General features: G+C 46.7%; 1 protein-coding gene across 5 annotated transcripts in view; it reads right to left on the bottom strand.

Moving 5' to 3' along the window:
- NBR1 (NBR1 autophagy cargo receptor) overlaps positions 1-18,415 on the bottom strand; it is a 1,466,631-nt gene that overhangs the window by 1,060,821 nt on the left and 387,395 nt on the right. The gene's annotated exons all lie outside the window — the stretch shown is intronic.

Raw genomic sequence — 18,415 nt, 5'->3', positions numbered from 1 at the left:
GTTACCCCAGAGTCTTTTTGAGTAGCCCTGTTGGCAACCCACAAGTCAGCAGCCTTAGCTAGTTTCCTGGAATCTAATTCCTTTGAATCAGCCAAGTGCTGTCTGAGCTCAGGAGAGCAGGCATCATAAATTGACTCCAACATCACAAGATTCTTCATTCCCTCATAAGTGTTCACCTTGTAACCCTTAATCCATCCCTCTAAGTTCTTCAAACTTTCACTCACCCAGGTAGCCCAAGGGGTACCATCATGCTTTTTAAGGGTCCTAAACCTCTAAAGGTACTGGGAAGGGGTCTTCCCAAATCTAGCTATCAAAGCTAGTTTCACACATTCATAATCCTTCTTATCCTCCTCCCCCAACTCCATTACCACATCAGTTGCAACAGGGGGGAGCCTAGAGAACAACCAGGAAAGTAACTCATTTCCTGTAATGTTCTGGAGCCCATGATTATATTCAAACAAACACGCTCGTCCCCTTTTATCAACATTGTTCTCCAAGCTGAAACGCGGAAACGCATTATTATAAGTTGTTGCAACTGCAAGTGACAGGTACTCTTATGGCACTTGCCTTTTTATAATCAATGATTAACCGTCCTACTTATGCAATAGCACACATGTCTAATACATCGCTTATAAATTTAAATTTACAGTGGAGCCCGTGAGAAATCAATAATCAATCACTTACCTTAAATCTGGGTAAGTGTATAACCTTTTAATTTCTTGGGTTGAATCGCAGCACTAGCATCTTTTAATTGGTGATGTCCTTTAAATGGAATTGCCCTAATCAGACTCGTTTGTTTTTCTCCCAGTTCACATTCAATTTACACCTGACTTCAGGTAAAAAAAAACTTTTCTATCAGCTCTTAAAATTTGTATGGCCCACAAAGAACTCCTAAGCTAATGAAAATCTGTTTATTTTTCCACTCCCTTCTCGCTTTCTGATCTGATGACTTTCAAATACACAAATGGTATGGATTTTTTCACAATTACATTGTATATGGATGTTTCTTTACTCTGGTCTTGTTTTTTTTTAAATTATATATAATTTTTTGGCTCTTGGCACTATGGATTGAAATATTGCAATGATGTGCCATATTTGATCAATGTAACTGTTATGTGGCTTTTCTCTTTGTTTGCCCTGTTACCTTGGGTCTTATATATGACTTTGCTTAATTTATTTGTACTACATTACCTCGCATGTACAAACATTTTGTAGCCTCAGTGAAAGGGCAAGTGCTCGAAACACGTGTCAGGCTACCCTAGTGTCAATTAAAAATCATTACACCATTTTGGTTTTAACCAGTGTCTGTGCGCAGTGTGTTTGCAAAACCTGTAACTCATTCTACTTACCTGGCGGCAGAATTGGCAAATCCCGCCCTCTGCACTCACCTGCAGCACTCCTCACTACACCTAAAATTACAAGTCCTTGCTCTGAACCTCGCTTTCCTCCCCCCTCTGCCAACTCCTTTTCTCTGTGTTACAATTTGATGGTTGTAGCTTGCTCCCATCCTTAGATTTAGGTTTAGATGGGCATTTAACCAACCCTGTAAAATTCAATAAATACCCTTGAACAGTGTCTCATTTGTGTCGGTCTTCATCAATGATACCAAGCCTTTCCTTACATCACATAATTCAACAATGTCTTTAGTAGGGCTCTTAGGGTTCCCTTCTCCAAGCCTAGTTTAGTTTATTTATTTATAAAGCGCACCTACCCCGGAGGTAACTGGGCGCATATGCTTAATAGTAGACAGTGGGCCTCATTCCGAGTATGGCGGTAAGGGATAGCGGCCACCGCTAACGAGAGCGGTGGCGGTAATCCCTTACCGCCATACTCCGAGTTCCCTTAGCGCCATGGTGCTTTTAACACCTGCTTTTAGCAGGCGTTAAATACCATGGCGCTAAGGGACCTTGATGTTAATTACGCCACCGTAATTTACGGTGGCGTAATTGACGCCTTCCCCACTCCCATTATGCCCTATGGGGCAAGAATGGGAATGGGGAAGGGTAAATGGGGATTGGGGAATTACCGCCCCGCCAACCTTGGAATGGGGCGGTAATTCCGCCAACCACCAAGGCGCTGCCGGTCCGGGTACGGCGTCAACCAAGGCGTTAATAGCGCCATTGGTTAGCGCCGTACTCGGAATGAGGCCCAGTGTTACCAAGAGCAGAAACATAGACAGGAGGACTTGTGTCACATATCAAGTCATTAAGCTATACAGACGCGATGTAAAACATTGATATGATACAGGTAGTAATGATGATTAAGCTAGACAGGTTCAGAGTATATAGTAAATATGATACAGCAAGCAGTGATAAACTGTTAATATGATACAGATGGCACTCGTGGAGAGTAGCGCAAATAGGTAATTAATCCCAGGGCTTGTGCGAAGAGCCAAGCTTTTGCTTAATTTCTTAAGGTCCAAAACGAGGGTTCAGCTCTAAGTGTTGTAGGCAGGGAGTTCCAGAGCCTGGCTGCTAAAACCGGGAATCTGGACCCGCCAGCTGTTTGTAGTCTGTACTTGGGGATGTTGAGACAGTCAAGATAGTTTGATCTGGTGGGTCTGGTGAATTTGTCGACCAAATATTTTGGTGCGTTATCGGAAAGCATTTATGCATAATTACAAGGGTTCGAAGAGAGATTCTGTCTCGAACTGGGAGCCACTGAATGTCACGTCTGATTGCAGAGACATGGTTGATGCGAGGGATATTAAGGGCATATCCAAGTGCATTATTTTGGAGCACTTGAAGTTTATTCAAGTTCTGTTTATTGAAGCCTAAGTATAGTACGTTAAAATAGTCTAGTTTGGAGAGGATCAGGGCTCTGGCTAGATTGATGCAGCTGTTGGCAGTGAGAAATGGCTTGCAGGCGTTGATCAATTTGGTATGCGGTAGTTAAGGCGGTTGCATTGACTTGCTTATTGAGGGAGAGGGTAGAATCCAGATATATGCCTAGAGTTTTGACCTCGCTAGACAATTTGATGATATTCCCATTGATGTTGAAGAATTTATAGAGAGGGTATCTAACTTTTTTAGTTGGGGTTGTGAGCAGATGAGAAGAAGCTCGGTCTTGTCATCATTCAGGCATAAGCCATGGTTGGCCATCCATGCCTAGATGTGGAGATGGATTTTGTTTAGCATTTTGGCGTAGCAACCTGTAAGAGTAATAAGGACTTGGGTGTCATCTGCATAGTTAGTGTAGGTGATACCCAAGTCGTCCAGGTGGTCAAACAGGAGCTTTGTAAAGATATTTTATAAAGGCCGAAGGTGCGAAGACTCTCATGGTCCCGTTTGCTCAGAAGGATTGTATCCAGGCAGCGGCGTTCAAGGAGAAGGAGGCTGCTAAAGTCAGGTGTTTGGGGAGTATATTGTGGCCCACTAAATCGAAGGCGGCTGAGAGGTCCAGCAGCAGGAGGAAGGCCAATTTGCCGTTGTCTTTTGATTCGTCCATTTGGATTTTCACATCGAGGAGGGCTGTTTCGGTGCCATGCCTCGGTCTGAAACCAGATTGACGGAGGCCAAGGAGATTGTTGTCCTCGAGGTGCTGTTGGTTTTGGAGGTAAGCAGCTCCATCAATGATTTTCAGGCGAAATGGCACGGTTGTTATGGGTCTGTAATTGGTGGGGATATTTCGATCAAGGTTAGTTTTTTTTATTTTTTAGAAGAGGCATGACCCAAGCCTCCTTGAGATTGTTAGGGACTATGCGGGATTCAAATGATGCATTTGATCAGTGAGGTAATGAACGGAGCAACATCCTTTGCTCCTTCCTTAATGATAGTGGCTTGGCAAATGTCCCCCTGGCATTTCGAGGGTTTCAGGCTAGCTAGGATATCTACTACCTCCTTGGTGGAGTCCGGGGAGAAGTGGAATAGGGGGATGGCGGTAGGCAGCGAGTTCTGTGTCTCGCTGAGATTGCTGCTCTGGGTCAGACTTTGCTTTTTGGCAGCAATTTTGGATTGCAACAGAGCTATTTTATCTAGTAGGGCTTTTTGGATATTGACACACCACAAGGCATTTTAGTGCAGGATTCGGTGGGTGCGACAGGGGTCTTCAGCTCTCCGAGAACGGAAAATAGTTCTTTAGAACCTGATTTTGCATTTTGTATTCTGGCGTTGTAGGTTTCTTTTGGTGCTTAGATTGGCAGTTTTGTAAAGGGAGGCCGCAGTTGTGAATTTTTCCTTGTTTAAGTCAGAAGGTGTTTTTTTCCACATTGCTTCAGCTGATCTTTTGGAGCCGTTTAGGGTTTTTTAAATCAGAGGAGAACCACTTGTTTAGGTGGGCAATAGGCTTCGATTTTCTTGTTTTAAGCAGGGCAATTGCATTTAAAGCCTGTAGTAAAGTATAATTATACCAGTCCACGAGCACAGATGGGTCCTTGTCTACACCATTAACTGTGTTGGCAATGGGTTGTAGTAGGGGCAGGAGGCTGGCTGCAGTGATGTTCTGCATGTTTCTGGATATGACCTGCGGGGCTAAGGTGACGTTAGGAATTGGGGGCAGGCTGTCCTGAATCTTGATGGTGATGCAGTGGTGGTCTGACCATGCGCACAGAGAGTTGGCAGTGATCTCGGTGGTGCAGTTTATGTCTGCCTGCCTATCCAGGATTCTTCCTTTGTTATGCGTGGGGTGGCTGACACAATGTTCAAAGACAAGTTGAGGGAGGGTGTTTGCTACGGCTGTTGGATGGATGTCATTTGTGTCATGTAGGCCTAGATTGAAGTCTCCCAGTATCACAATTTGGTAGAAGGGTTTGGTTTTTCGTGAGACGAGTAGAGTGATGTCTTCCTCGAAGGAGGAAATAGGGCCAGGAGGTCAATATAGGAGATGTAGAGAGAGAGTGCGTGAAGTTGACAGGGGGAGTTTGACTTAAAGAAGTTCATCGAGGGGAAGGGTTCTTTAGTAATCTCTCTGAGGCCCATTTGGCTTTTAGCGATGAATGAGACTCCACCACCTCTACTGAATTCTCTATCTGCTCTGATGATGGTATAGTTCTCTGGGAGAGACAGAGCTGGCACTGTGGCGGAGTGTAGCCAGGTTTCAGTGATTGCTAGAAAGTCAAAGTGGTTGGAGGTGGTGATGTCTGCGATAAAGGCGATGATGTCGGTGATAAAGGTCCCTCTTTATGAAGTTCAACAAACAAACAAAAAGGTTCCTCTAGTCAGGATGTACCTTTCACTGTACAGTTCTTTCATGGGTGTAGTTATCAGAGACTTCAAGAACGCTGGGTTCTTTGGCTCCTCACAGGAGCAAACACTCTGACCTCTAAAGCCTCTCCTTATTTTCTGGCACCTTATCCTCTTCTGTGCCTCTTTCAGTCTGTCCTTTTTCACTTTACTGTGCATCATGCACAACTTTTTTCTGTTGTGTACACTTGCACCTTCTTTCCAACTTTCTGTGACTCTTGCACACTTCTTACTTTTCACTGTGCTCTCTTGCACCTTCATTTGCCCTTTAATGTGAATATTGCACTCTCTGTATTTCTTGCGGGTTGCTTGCACCCTCTCTTGGCTGTCTGTTTCCCTTCTCGCGCTCTCTCTCGGTTTCGGTTCGCTTGCATCTCTCTCCTTATTTTCGGGTCTCTCACACCCACTCGTCTGTTTCTGCGCCGCCAGCGCACTTTGCTGTCTTTCAGTACTTACGTGCCTCTAGGGTACCTTTTCTGTCATTCCGCTTTGCTTTCTTTCACCAATTTCCAGCTTTTGCTTGCTTTTACCTTTCTCTTGCTTCGCTTTGCTTTCTTTCACAGCTTTCGAGCTTTTGTTTGCTTTTGTCCCGCTTTCGCTCACTGTGCTCTTCTTTCCACAACGCTTCTGCTCACGCTCCAGCCACCCGCACGCTACTGAGTTTCTCTCTGTCTCAGGAAACTCATCAACAGTAGCACAGCGCAAGGCTAGCAGGTCAAATTGGTTTGGGTCGAGGTCAGGGTCTCACCACCTGCCCCTCAGACACACTTGGGACCAGCACAAGTCCCAAGGGAACGAGCATTTCCCTGAAAACCACCGGCAGGATAAAGGCTGCCTTGCTCCGGCTCCCTGGAGATACGGCTCACTAGCCATGCTGCAGCCCCTCACAAACACTGTACCAGTGTCACGGCACGCTGTTCTCCTCTGGATCCACCAGGCTTCTCTCCCTGCAGCTCCCTATTCCTTGGCTCCTCTGGTCCAGTCAGCATCCCCAGCTCGATCTCAGATTCTGGCAGAACCACCCTTTTCACACTGCAGATGAGTCAATTGAAGTCAGATGGGCCCAGTTGAGGAAAAGTGCCTGACCTTGCCTGACGATTAGTGGGACAATTCCAAGGTTTTAGATGGTAGGCATCACTGTGCCCCTATGTTGTTTGTATGGGTAATACTCTTGCTCCCGATAGTCTCTTCCTGGTCCCAGTACGTATTGGAAATGGGGACAGGAGATGGGGTGTGATTGGAAATACCCCATCAAGGCCGAGGGAGAGTGGGTTGGTGTATAATTGGGAAAGGGGGAATACCATGTCTTACCGTACGGTATTCTCTGCCTAATCCCCTGTGACCTTCCACTCAGGCGATCCTCCCTCGCTTGTCCACACCCAGGGTCGAGATCCAACAGCAATGGCCCTTCCCTGGCCACATGAATGGAAGATCCCGGGGGTGTAGGTGGGAGAATAGGGTTAGGTTTCTCACACCCAAGAACTACTTGCGAACGCCACTCTGCCAAGCAAGGCCACATATACTTTGTCAAACCGATCGCGGCGCTTTTGGATGCACAACATCCTGATAATATAATGGTAAGTTGGGGACTGGTCATGCACATAGAAATACGTTAATACAGTTCACAGTTCTACTCCAATCCGGAAGAAGGAACAACATTTATTTTATCTATTTTAGCAAAACATATCACAGCAATACTAAGAACACCCATACAGCTTGGAATTTGCACCATTACATAGGTAAGTGTTGAAACTAACGCATAATAGAATTAACTGAACACACTCAGGAAGTCTGTACACAATGTCTGAACACCAACTTTATTGAAGTCGCAGAGCCTATTAGAATTAGTATCTACATACCCTAAGAGGATATACAGAGTCCCTCGATAAGCACATTGCAAATCACTCAAGATTACAGGAGTTCAAACAATTGGTTGGGTAAGACATACCTATGACTGTGTGTTAGGGAGAATTCTCATTCTATGGCAAAATTCCCTTACCTATAGAGTCCCCCAGCAGCTTTGCTGGATTTGAAGGGTTTGTTTCTTTTTACCTGCTAAGAGTGAGACTCTTTTTCCCACTCTTAGGCATTTTTGCTATGTGTGTTCTAGGCTATTTTTGTGTTTAATGCCTATGGGATCTTTCTCCACCCCATAGGAACCATCTTTATTCACATGTGTTACACAGCACACTCAGTGCAGCGACACAGGGGTGTTGTCGCGACCCCTAAACATAGACTCTATACCCTGGGACTGACTACTGTCTCCCAGGGCATACAAAGTCCCCATTGACTTTACTAGTCGAATCCTATGAACTAAACCAGTACAACCCATCTTTCTATGGAGGTACTGGAAGGGGTTAATAGTGTTTCCCTTATGTTCATTTTCGAGAGGGTACCCTACAGTCCCTCTCTCAAAAGTTTCTGGCTGGTGGCAGTGGTTACTACCATAAATATTCAACCGCAAATATTTCCCTATGGGATTTTCCAATTGTTCGAGTCTACCCCTTTTTCTGACAGCTTCTAATATACCGCCGGTGCATTTTAATATTAACTTTGCTCCGGTAGGTTTTAATTGCCAGAACTTTAATACAACTTCTTTCTCGTGCCTTTCTCTACAATTCTAACCCAGGTCGGGGATCCTTTGTTCGTCTGTTTGGCGGGCTTCTGCCCAGAGGCCCTCCTTCCGGCGCCACTGAGTCTGAGGTGGGTCCATTGTGTGGGAGGGGGAGTAGGACCCCTGGACAAGGTTGCCTCAGCAACCCATGTTGCACTCTCTCCTGATAGGCTGGAGGGTCTCCCGCCAAGATGACCACTCCACTGTGTGAGTGACAGCTAGGCTGTATGAATGGGGATCTTTTTGCATAAAAGCAGGGTCCTGAGGACTGGAAGAGCAAGACGTTGCCACTGGAACTAAGAAGCCGAAGAGGAGAGAAGCCAAAGACATCTGCAATGACTGAACCACCAGTGAAGCCTGCTGCAGCGTCTCACCACTTTTATCCACACGACGAGCGAAGATCTTCATCAGCAAGAGCCTTCTTCCCTTGAGCTGGTGGGGCCAACCAGTTTGCCAATCGCCTTCCTGGACCTACCTTGGTCGAATCGCCAGTACCCAGTACTTGGAGGCCCGATAGCCAGGCACCAGTCCATCCGGACCGCGATTTAAAGGAGCGTACCTTTTATTCGTCGGGCAGCACCGCGGCTGGTTTCATCCCTGGGTAGTGCAGTAACTCGAACCTTCCTCCACAACAAGAGCCTCTCTTCCTCTGCTGGATCACCTGAACTGCAAGAACTACCAGGAACAAACGCCACCGCAGGAGCCACTTCTTCATTTTAAGGTCCATTGTTCCGCCAGTAGCACTAAGGGTGTTTTAAATCCTTTACCTACCTGTTGGGTTGGCCGCTCCTCTCGCTTAACATTGTCTTTCGCCCTCTGCATCCATCTTTTCAAAATCGTTAACCAAAGACTTGACTGCAGCTACAAGAACATTTTCCTCCTGGGCCCTTGCCCTGTAACACTGACTCTGGCACAGGGCTACTGACGCTGGCTACATTTGTTAGATCTGCCTTCTTTAGATTGATTCTCATCTAGAACTGTGTGGTGCACCTATTTCTTACAACTGCCCTTTCCTTCCCTTTTTTGAACCTTGTGAAATGCCATTTTGCTCAGTTTTCATTTAAGTATTGCCTATACTGAAGCACTGTCTTACTTAAACTGGTTCACAAACTTATGGGAAGTGTTGCTAGGGTGTGTAAGAAGGTATTTCTGAATAACTTGTGTTTTCCCTCCCTTGTGAGAAATTGCTAGATGATGCCTGGTGTGTAGTTTTCACTGTGCCGTTTTGCTCAGTTTGCACTCTGGTTCACTTGGTCTACAATTTAACTTGGGAGTGTGTATATTTTTCCTTTGACTTAATTTAACTTGCTTGACGACTGTGATAGATGTGTTTTATTAGAAGTGTATAAAATAAATAAATATATATACTTTTTAATACAAAGCTTTGGTCAGTGTTTCCTTGTGCCATAGTGCTGTAGCCCTATTGTGTAGACCCTGAATACTGCTCATCTCCCTCTTGAATAAGTCTGACTGGCCAGCCACAGCTACCAACTAAATCTTTGTGGTACAGACTGATACCAAAGGGGATTTATTGATCTCACCTGTAGTCCTAATATTGTGTAGTGCTCCCTAAGGGAACTGCACAGGATTCTGCCTAACACTGTGGGTTTGATTGCAGGGACTCTTGGTCACTCCATGCACTTATTAATCAATTTGTGTGTCTTTTTTCCTCCCTCTCTTTACCGCCTCAATGCAATCTTAGTTGTTCTTTTGCTAATCTACAACATACGATACTGTTTTATTCCATAATATAACCACAGCACAATGATAATGCAATTAATCATATGCAATTATTTGACCATAAAATCCTCTTTGTTCCATTTTATATTGAATGTATGTTTATTAAGTGGGTCAGCCTTGATACAGACACATGGAGGTCGAAACATGTGTCGGCTGCTCAGGCTAGTTAGAGACTAATAATCAAAACATCAAACCAATAATTTCTGAATCCAATAGTAATTACTATGGAAATTATATGTAAACTAATAACCAAAGAACAAGTTACTTCTTATCTTGTAACATTCTTTCGACGGGATGTTCCTCCGACGTATTCCTTATCTTGATAGATTCCTTCCAGCTTGCTGGCCTCAGAAACATTTTTCAGTAGAGGGCGCTGCGAGTCGACGTCCCTCGAGACGGAGACCTTCGACAGCTTCCGTATCGCACAGACGTCATCATGCATATAAATAGACTCGCACAGCGTCCGTTGCTCAGTTCCGTTTTGAAGCTTAAGAATAACTGCATGAAGTGGTTATTGACCTTGAAGGAGCGTAAGCTGCAACTACAAGAGAAGTTTTACTGAGGGATGGATGGGAGGGGCGATAAGGAATACGTCGGAGGAACATCCTACCGAAAGAACGTTACAAGGTAAGAAGTAACTTGTTCTGCGAAGGGATTGTGTCCTCCGACGTATTCCTTATTTTGATAGACTCCCATAGCAGTGGTGTGTAAACAGAGGTGGGAGTAAAATTGCCATATTCCCCTTTAAGAATGAACAGAGTGTAACACAGCTTTGCCAAATCTAGTCTCTTGGCTAGAGTAGGAATCCAGATTGTAGAATTTTGTTAAGGTATGTGTGGACGACCATGTGGCAGCCGCACATGTCTCGAATCGGTACCCCTCTTTGGAGGGCCGAAGAGGCTGTGATACCCTTGGTTGAATGAGCCCTAAGATTTTGAGAGGGCTCTTTCCCTGCCAATTTGTAGCATTCTAGAATGGCTAAAATAATACATCTGGAAATGGTCTGTTTTGTGATTGGCAATCCTAATTTGTGCACTGTGTAACCTATGAACAGTTGGTCTGCTTGCCTAATCCTAGCAAATCTGCTGATATAAAAACTCGAGGCTCGCCTTGGATCCAGCCTATGTAGCCTCTCTTCCTCTTTCCCAAGATGGGGAGGAGGATAGAATTAAGGTAAGGTTATCTTCTGAGTGATGTGGAATTCAGAGACTACCTTTGGGAGGAAATTAGGCTTCACTTGTAGGACAACTTTATCTTTATGAAAAATTGTATGCGGGGGTTTACAAGATAGAGCTTGTAATTCGCTCACCCTCCTGGCAGATGTCAAAGCCACTAATAAGACAGTTATAAGGGTGAGAAATCTTAACAAACAAGAGTGGAGTGGTTCAAAAGGAGTGCCATCAGGAAATTTAAGACTAAATTTAAGTCCCACAAGGGAACTTGGAATGGTCTCAGGGGATAGACATTAGTTAACCCCTTCAGAAATTGTATTACTAGGGGTAATTTGAAGTATGATGGCTCTTCCGCAGTGCGCTTGAAGATCGATAGCGCTGCGAGGTAGCCCTTGATCGTACCAACTTGAAGACCTGAATTCACCAAATAGAGTAGAAAAGATAACACCATTGGTGTACCGCATGAGAAAGGTTCGATATTCTTTTCTCTACACCAGCTGCAAAATTTGTACCAACGGCAGCGGTATAATGTCTTTGTTGCTGGCCTTCTAGCCGAAAGCAACACCTCCATGACGTCATCTGGGAGGTCCCAATCCTTGAATCTCACCCTTTCAGAAACCAAGCGTGAAGGTTGAGGGTTCTGATGTCTGGATGGAGAACCTGACCTCCCTTCTGCGAGAGAAGATCCTCCCTGTGTGGAAGACGAATCGGAGGGCAGATGGACATGTCCAGAAGGTCCGGGTACCACGTTTCCTGGCCCAGTCTGGGGCAATTAGGATCATAGTCTTCTGGAATCTTCTCAACCTCCTGATCATCTGAGGAATGACAGGGACTGGAGGAAGCGCGTACAGAAGTGGAAACTCCCAGTCCACTAAAAACGCGTCCCCTAGAGCTCCTCCCGGGGAAAATTCCCTTGAACAAAACAGATCGCACTTCCTGTTGGTACTGGTGGCGAACAGATCCACTTGAGAGGTTCCCCAAAGGGTGAAGATCTCTTGAAGGACTTCCTGAGCTATCTCCCACTCGTGAGAGATTGTGCTCTGCCTGCTCAGAGCGTCCGTTGTCAAGTTCTTCTCTCCGGCTAAGTGAACTGCCGATAGAGAGATTTCTTCTTGAATTGCCCAAAACCAGAGCTGCATCGCCTCTCTGCACAGAGGCAGTGATCCTACGCCTCCACTTTTGTTGAGGTAGTGCATGGCCAAAATGTTCTCCCGACAGGCCCACCACTGAAGGTCTCGAGCCACTTTGTTTGGAACCTGAAGGAGATCTGTCATTCTTCCTGAGAATTGCAACCACTGAGTTCTTAGTGCCCACTGGAGAGATCTCATTCTCAGGTGAGCCTCTGGCACAAGGAAGATGCAGGATGCCATGAGGCCTAGCAACCTCAAAAAGTCAAAGGCTGGGAGACGTTGGGCATTTTGAAACTTGGTGACCATCTGCAGAATATCTTGAGCCCTCACCTCTGGTGGCAAGGCTTTCCCCAGGGAAGTGTCCAGGATCTCTCCGATGAACTGGAGTCTCTGTGATGGTATCATCTGTGACTTCTTTAAATTGAGGGAGAAGCCCAGACATAATCTAGTTGGATCTGAGCGTGTTCCCAAGATACCGCTCTGATCAACCAATCGTCTAGGTAGGGGTAGATGTGGATCCCGTCCCTCCTTAGACTTGCAGCCACTACCGACATTAGCTTGGTAAAGACCCTCAGGGCGGAGGTCAGCCCAAATGTCAGAACTCGAAATTGATAATGAGAGTTGCCAATTGCAAACCTCAGGTATTTCCTGTGTTTGAGATGGATTGGCTCATGGAAATAAGCATCCTGAAGGTCCAGAGATACCAGCCAGTCCTGAAGCTGGAGGGCCTGAAGGATCTGAGAGAGAGTTACCATCTTGAACTTGTCCTTCCTGAGGAACTTGTTCAATTCTCATAAGTCCAAGATAGGTCTCAGTCCTCCGTCCTTCTTCGGTGTTAGAAAGTAGGGGGAGTACCAACCCGTGTTCCTCTCCGCTACAGGTACCGGTTCTATGGCACCTTTCTCTAGCAGGTCTAGAATCTCCTGCAAAAGGAGTGGATCTGGAAACTTCAAAGAGTTGTTCCCTGGTGGATGACTCTGAGGAGTGCGTAGAAAAGGCAGGCAGTAACCTTGGGCAACTGTCTCCAATACCCAAGCATCTGACGTAATAGCCTGCCATTCCATCAGATGTTGAGTTAACCTGCCCCCTACTGGTGTCTTGTGAGGAGAGTCCTCAGAGTGGTTTAGAGGCGGCTGACGCAGATGCCGAGGGTAAAGAGGCACCTGCTGCTGCAGCAGCTTTTGTACTTTTAACCCGTCCACCTCGGGTGAATCGTTTTTGGCCTCTTTGAGCCGGCTGTCCTCTGCCTTTTCCGAATGCGGAATAAAAACGAAAGGATCTACCTCTCCAAGAGGTTCCTGAGGGGCGATAGGGAGTTTGACGGATTGCAGCTCCAAGGGATTTCGCTGCTGCCTTCGATGTTTCTTACCTCTCTAGGCGGTCATCAGCCTTCTTTCCAAATAAAGAAGAGCCGTCAAAGGGCATATTCGAAAGTCTGGCCTGTACATCTGGAGCAAAACCAGACTTTCGCAACCATGCAAATCTGCGGATTGTAGTACTTGCCGCCATGGCCCTGCTGACACTGTCAACAGAATCAATGCCAGTTTGAAGGGATTCGCACATTGCGTCTTTACCATCTTAAATGATGTTCAGAAAAGCTTCCCTTTCTTCTCCTTCCGGGAGACAGTCAGCCGCAGATGAAGCACACTCCCAAAGTGTATGGCTGAATCTTGCGAGCGTACAAGTAGCATTAATGGATTTAAGCGCCATGCTACACGCAGAAAATACCTTTTTTGACAGAGTCAAATCTCTCATCCCTGTTGTGAGAGAAGGGCCTCAACGACCGGTGGGGGGTGTCTGTACTTCCGCTCCCTATATGGTGGAGGAGAGGCACAGGAGACCCCAGCCAAGATTCTCTATTCGGTAGCAATGGTCAAGCAATCAAGGCCTAGCTTCTCAGGAGGTGATGCAGGCTGGTTCTTAAGTACAGTGTAGTCCCCAAGCCCCCACAAAGGAATATCCACACTCTGTATTGGTTAGAACACAGTCTTTATATAATCAATAGTTAAGGTTATGTACATTTATCATAGTAACTCACTTTGTACTCCGGCAAAATCTACAATGGCAAATATTTACAATCCTAAAGTGGTACCACCCTAGATCTCATTAAAGTGCATGAACAATACTGTACAATGTCACACAGACCAATAGAGTGAAACCAGCAATAGAGAGAGGAGAGAAAATAAGATGGTTAGGCAATAGGCAGAATACTGGCCCCTACCGCTAGGCACAGTTCTGTGTGGAGATCCCCCCACCTGGGCAACCTGTAAAACAAGATATAGCACACGCCCAGTCCATATACTGCTCGGCAAGTCTTATTCTCTCCTATAATGTTTTTACCCCCCCAATGTACCTGGTGGAGTCGAGCTCCTTGAAGAGACGTCGACAAAACGTCGAGGAACTCGCTGTTCGGCGACGGGGAATCGACGGCCCTTCTTGAATGCCTTCCCTTTCAAGCGGGAGGCACGGGGCGTCGAACGTCCGTCGACAAACGAGGTAGAACGATGTCGATGAGGCGGCAGCTTCGTCCAAGCGGTGCTCGTTGGCGTCGGAGCGTCGGCGTCCTGCAAGGCGGAGGTGTGCGGGGCACCTCGGTGACAATAGTTTTGGACCGCAAAGATTGTAGAGACGGAGGCCCAGCAAGGGCGTCGAGTCGTCCGAGTCTTTGAGGTCGTCGGGTGGCGGGAAACCCACCGGCAGGTTTCTCCTCGGCGCGTTGGTCGTCCTCGACTTTCTCCGGCAGGATAAACGGTCGACGATGCGGTCGAGAGAGTCCTTCGATTGAATGTTCTCAGGCAAAGGAGCGGACGGCTCCAGTCGTCGGCGGCACGGCGTCAAGGGGTTCCCACGGCTGGGCAACACAACTTCGACGGGCCTCCAGCGGTTACACAAACCTGCGAACCCTGGTCGACGGCAATGGACTTCGACGGCGTTGATGTCCGGGTGCTTCACTTCGATCTCCTCAGCGGTCCCGTCTCGGGTCGACAGCCTTTCGAGGGTCTGTCTTCCAGGGTGCTTCGGCGAAGGTGGAGCGGTGCTCGATGGTCCCTCGGAGCACGGGAAGAGGGCGCCTTACCAGGTCCTCTCTCGGGTCAGCCCTCGACGATCTCGCCAGCCTTCAGATCGGTCGAAGCAAATGCCACAGCAAGTCTTCTTCTTCCAGCTGGACGTCGAGGATCAGCAGTTCCAGTTACTCGTAGAGTGGAGACTCATCTCCCTGGCTGCTGTAGGAGCACAATGGTCGCTTCTCAACCAAAGGTCCCTTCTGAACACTTTCCAGTGGTGAGAGGTCCCCAGATATACTATCCTCTCTCTCATCCACGCTGCTGGCACACACTCAGCAGCCAATCATACTGCAGGGCATTCATGCAGTCAGTCAGCCAATCAGGCACACAGTGCATTCAGGCGCCACACTCCTCCCTTCCAGACACTCAGAACAAGAAATGTGGATTGGGACAAGTACCCAGCCATTCAACACTACACACTGCATTCAGGCCAGTTTCGGGCAGGGCTGTCTCGGTCTTTGTCTCTCATGCCAGAAACCAGACAACCACAACAAGAAGTGTATATTGGTCACACACTCCATTCACCCAGGTCCCACCCACAGGAGGTACCCACAACATACAGTCACTGGGAAGGCTCCAGTCAGTCTAGCTGGGCCTTCACAACAATACCATACATGGAACTTCCACCCAACAGCCAGTCAGGGGGAAGGGACAGAGACAGGGCTTCCCAGGACTTTGGGAAAACAAGATAACAGGCAATAGAAAGCAAGAGGCCACAGGGGCCATCTTGTTTCCTATCAGGAATCAACAGATCCCAATGGCAGGGCCAGGGTATCCCAAAATGGAGGACACCCGGAGCACCTGTCAAATTCAGCACGGAGCTGCCACCAGCCCATACCCTGCTCTGGGGCCACCCACAGGTGCCCAAAAACATACACTAGGGGCACAGGGTTGTACCCCTACCCATGGGTGCCATAAGGGTATCCCATGGGTCTGTTCACCAAACCAAAAGAGAGCTGCACTGCCAGGAGTCCCACATGGACTCTGGGGCAGAAAACATAACAGAACACACGGTAAAAACAGTAAAAGGACAAGGATTCGGAGGCCCTGTCCCTCAGATGCATTTCCAGCATCACACCTGTCTTGTGGAACAGTAGGGTATGCAGATCTACTGTTCGATGAAGTTTCTGCTTGTACAACCAGACTCTCTGGAGTTGGATGTTTGGACAAATATTCAGGGTCAGAAGCAGATACCTTATATTTGGCAGATAGTTTTTTGTTAACTGCCGGGATAACCTCAGGAGTTTCACAGTTGGTCGATATTTTCCTCTGTAATACAGTATGAAAAGGAACCACAGGATCTTCCTGTGGGCCTTTAATTAAAATGTCTGTAAGATCATCTTGTTGAAAAGAAGGTGAAGGTGTGGACCAACCCAAGAATTCTATTATCCTGGCCATTAAAATTCTGTAAGGGGTCTCAGCATGTTCCCCTGGGTCTGGTTTAGCAAATTCTACTTCTGGGGAAGTATCTAAACCATTTGCATCATGCAAGGACTCTTGAAGGTCCTTCAACCTATTCCCTTCAGATATAAATTCCTCTGGTACAGGTGTTGTAGTCCTCTGCAACCCAAAAGGTCTTTCATGATCAGAATCCTCCCCTTCCTCATAAATAGAGGACAAGGCTCTGAAATAATCTGACCTTGGGAATGGCTTAAAACCCATTTCTAGAGCAGAAGGGGCCAAGCTTGTAGTAACCGGTTGAGAAAATGTCGAAGTTGTTGACGCGGAAGTCAAAGGCTTCGATGAATCCAAAAAAGGCATCAAAAAGGTATGAAGAGACCTCTAAGAACTCGAGAGGATCGGAATCCTACTCGGAGTCGTCAAGGTTATCGACGACATTCTCGAGGTCATGGTGCGAAGCCCTCGGTACGTCTACTGACTGAGAAGTAGTGACAGCAGTAGGCTTGTCCTTTATCGGTGTCGATTCGACCGATCTGTGTGTCGATGGGCCCTTCGATAATGGCGTTGATGACGCAGATTTATGAGTCGAAGGGATTTTCGACGATGGCGTCGATGACGCGGTCTTACTGCCTTTGCTCGAGGGTCCATGACGCTCTCGGGCAGTTTCTTTCGCCGGGTGCCACAACTCGCAGCGTTTCGATTTTTCGGGTCTTTCACCCAGGGTATCACCTTTAGCCGTCTCTGAGGGGGTGGAGGCCGCTTTCTCGAACACGCCAAGCATCTTTTTACGGAATTCCTCCCACTTAGCTGGAGAGCTGTGTTTCGTGGGGCAGGTGACCCTTTCCGGGGAAACAGAAGACGAAGAAGAGGGTGATCTACGATACCTCTTTTTCGAGTGTTTGGATCTCGAAGACTGATGGGAACCGCTTCGAGACCTCGAACAGGAATGTTTCATGTGACAGCGAGGAGACGAATGTCTCGACTCTGCCGAGGAAACTTTCGAAGGAGTAGAAGTTTTAAGAGTCTTACCTCTTTCGAGCTTCCCCTTATGCTCCTTCAAGGCTTTTGCCGTCATGGACATGCAGTCCTCGCATTCTGAACAATGGTGCTCCGATCCCAGGCACCAGAAACAGATCCTGTGAGGGTCCGTCAACAACATTTTCTTTCCACAATCACGACACTTTTTGAAGCCGGACCGTGGGGTCGACGGTTCAGATGAGGGAGCCATCGAATAAAGTATGATATCTTCGAGGAATAAGTAGAATCTACATGAAGAACGAACTGAGCAACATGATTCAAAGACTCACGAAGCGCGGAAAAACAGAACTGAGCAACGGACGCTGCGCGAATCTATTTATATGCATGATGACATTGGCACTGATACGGAGGCTGTCGAAGGACACCAGCTCGAGGGATGCCGACACGCAGTCCTCTACTGTAAAAAAATTCCGAGGCCAGCAAGCTGGAAGGAATCTATCACGATAAGGAATACGTCGGAGGACACAATCCCTTCGAAAAGATGCTGTTTGGGAGAAATTTGCTAATGACCTAATCCATATATATGATACAATATGATTGGCTATTTATAATGCGCTTAATACCCAGAGGTTTCTAAGCACAGACCCGGGGATCAAACCTGTGTTGCTCCATGTCGTCTTGCTTCCAAGGCGAGCACGTTGGCCCTCAGCTATCCTCCCAAGATGATGTAAACAGAAGGGTTTGCGTGACTGTGCTACTGTTAACTTTTCTTTACTAGTTCCGATATATCTTATATTTCTGGAGGTTAATTTACGTCCTGCTTCCATATTTACCCTGTGTGCTATTTTAAACTATGAAATGCATTTTATATAAATGATTTGTGTTTGTTTTTGTTTGCATGTATTGTTTTATGGAATATTTCCTAAAGAAACATGATGAGGAGGAGGAGTGAGGGCTTCCACTGTACAAATTGATCATGCATGTGTCTTTTAATGCCTTCTACTATGGCATCCCAAGAGTAACCTTTTTCAAAATCAGTCGGCAAATGTCCAGAATTGTAAGCAAAACGCTATGTAGATGTGTGTTTTTAATAGGTCAGTGACGTACTAAAGTCTGCTCTTAAAGGTCATATGCC

The sequence above is a fragment of the Ambystoma mexicanum genome, chromosome 13 (assembly GCF_040938575.1).
Source record: "Ambystoma mexicanum isolate Mex_15411 chromosome 13, UKY_AmexF1_1, whole genome shotgun sequence".
Classification (NCBI taxonomy): domain Eukaryota; kingdom Metazoa; phylum Chordata; class Amphibia; order Caudata; family Ambystomatidae; genus Ambystoma; species Ambystoma mexicanum.
The sequence above is the reverse complement of the archived record's forward strand: the minus strand, read 5'-3'. Positions and strand labels throughout refer to the sequence as shown.